Genomic DNA, 2,450 nt, shown 5'->3' on the forward strand with positions numbered 1-2,450 from the left:
AAGGATGCACCCTAAGACCGCTGAAACATAGAGGTATATAAAGCTGTTCAATCTTTCTTGTTTCACCCACCCCCGTCGATAGCAAGGATGGACTTTTTTAGACATTGCGTTCCATCATGAGGGTTGGTCACAGTCACAGTTCACCCGCCCAAATTCGATAGCTAAGGATGGGTTTCTTTTAAATACATTTCGTCCTTGCTGAGGGTTGGGTCACAGTCAAATTTTCACCACCCAAAACAGCTATTTCAGGATGTAAAATTCAGTGAAATAAATTCGTGTGGTGGGGTTGTTTTTTGGGGCACATTTACCCTTGCAGGGTTGGGTGTAATTGGTTTAACAATTTACACCCTTGTTAGGTCATTTCATGTCACCCAAGTGGGGTTTTTGCACCTAATTTTCAACACCTTGTTGGGGGTGAGTTTCCAGTGAAACCACATTTCAGGGAGGTGTTTTGTTGTGAAAAGTACACACCCCTATCAAGGTTACACGGTTGTGATTAGGAATCCCTAGTGGAGTGTGTTTTTGACTGAAAACCCACATCTCTCTGGGGGTGAGTGGATTTTGTGCCAAAATTAAAACCCTTGCGTGATATGAAACTCAACCCAATTGGTTGGGTTTTTTTGTGATCCTGGACACTTGTGGGGTGATTTCAAGGGAAACAACACCTCTCTGGGATATTTTTTTCCAACAGATTCACCCCTGTGAGGGTGTTTTTTTAGAAAAATCACCCTGCTTGTTTTTGAGTATTCATTCTTTTTTCCACCCTAACATGTATGTGTATGTTTTGCACACACGTGAGTGGCATTGGCAAGGATCTCTATAAGAAAAGGTCTCAAAAATGAAAAAAAAAAAACAACAAAACAACAACACAACCAATGCAAATGCACTACCCTTTTTTTTACTCCAGAACAAGAATGGTGATCACTCACTGCTGCCTCCTTTTCTGCCCACTTGAAGAGCGTGCTATATGGCCTTACGGGAAAGTTGGCTTCCATAAACATACTCAGAAGTTCCTTTATCACTTGGGCGTACGACAAATCGTGAGTTATTCTTAGTAATTCAGAGGGCACTTTTTAGTCTTAAAATTAGGGAAGTTGAGTCAAGAGGTCAATATATTCTTTGACTCACATGAAACAGCTTAAAAACATAGGATTCCAATAATTTATTTTTCATCAATCAGTCCTATGCACTAGAATACTTGGTTTGCATCCGTGCGAAGAGATGGCTGGTAGTTTGCTCAAGCTAATTGAATCCCATGTCCATGTTTGTTTGTTAAGTCTCTGACCTAAACAAAGTGTTTGTAAGTAGGCCACTTTCAGAATTATGCAAGAGCATTGATTGCTTATATTTCTCTTGGGACCATTGTCAGTCTCAGGTGAAACTGGAAACCGTTCTTATGCAATTCTTGGAGGGCAAACAGAGGTGTTTTTCAGTCTTTGGTCAACTACCCTACAATAATTTCAGTTCTCTCATTCCCCCCTCGAGTGTAATATTACATATCATGACTCAGACATTGTTCTATGATTTTAACAGGGACTGTACGGACTCTCTCAAGGCTTCGTTAGAATCTGCGCTCAGGCATTCGCGAAAACAAGCGCAACATACACGATCGCCGCACAGCAAATCAGAAGAAACGAATGGCGGTCGACTTAGCCAGAGATTACGCAGAGGGCCGTCTGGATGAAGGGGAAACTGCAACCGATGAGGAACCAGAAGAGGGTGATGAGACAGTCAACAGGGGCGATTTCGTCGCCGTTGTATCAGAGGAAAGCACCTATCTGAAGCCGGTGGTTTACATTGGCCAGGTCAAGTCCATAAGACAAAAAGAGGCGACGCTGTTATATTACAAACACATAGGCACCAACTTATATAAGCTTGAACTCTCGGTCGAAGAGTGGAAGGAAGGCATTGACAGCCTTGTTCCTGTGGAATTGCAAGGCTCCAAAAAGCGAGGAGGTGTCTACAGACTCATGAATTCCACACGCACCATCCACAAGGCAGTGAAAGGGTAACTGTCTGTGCAGTCTTTCAGTCAAGCTCCAAACGGTGAAAAACCGTCTGATTTCCAAAAAAACAGTTTCGCTTCTCTAAGTCCAGGAATCAATTCACGAAAGCTTCCACCCCCAATTTTTTCTCCTCAAAATCTTGTGACCAGCATGAGAGCTTGACTGAAGGTTGCATGTTTTCAAACAAGAGGGCTTAGCAGAATAAGAATTAACTTAGGTGAAGCAAAAATGGTTGTCCCAGTTTCCCAAATTCAAGTGAATGACAGGCTGATTTTATACGTAGCCTTAGTAACTTGAAATAACATCACCTCCATCATTTGAGCCAGTAATTGCCTTATAGAGCCAGTTAAATTGACAGCACATATACAAAACAAATGCAAATGTTTATTCTTACTTGGAACAACGGCAATGGGCCATTTTACAGTTGTTTGCTCAGTGACCTGG

General features: G+C 42.1%; 1 pseudogene; it reads left to right on the top strand.

Annotated features, from left to right (window-relative positions):
* Positions 1 to 924: 924 nt before the first annotated feature.
* On the top strand, positions 925 to 2,012 carry LOC137968922 (uncharacterized; annotated as a pseudogene).
* Positions 2,013 to 2,450: the final 438 nt, after the last annotated feature.

This window comes from Montipora foliosa, chromosome 8 (genome assembly GCF_036669935.1).
Source record: "Montipora foliosa isolate CH-2021 chromosome 8, ASM3666993v2, whole genome shotgun sequence".
Lineage (NCBI taxonomy): Eukaryota > Metazoa > Cnidaria > Anthozoa > Scleractinia > Acroporidae > Montipora > Montipora foliosa.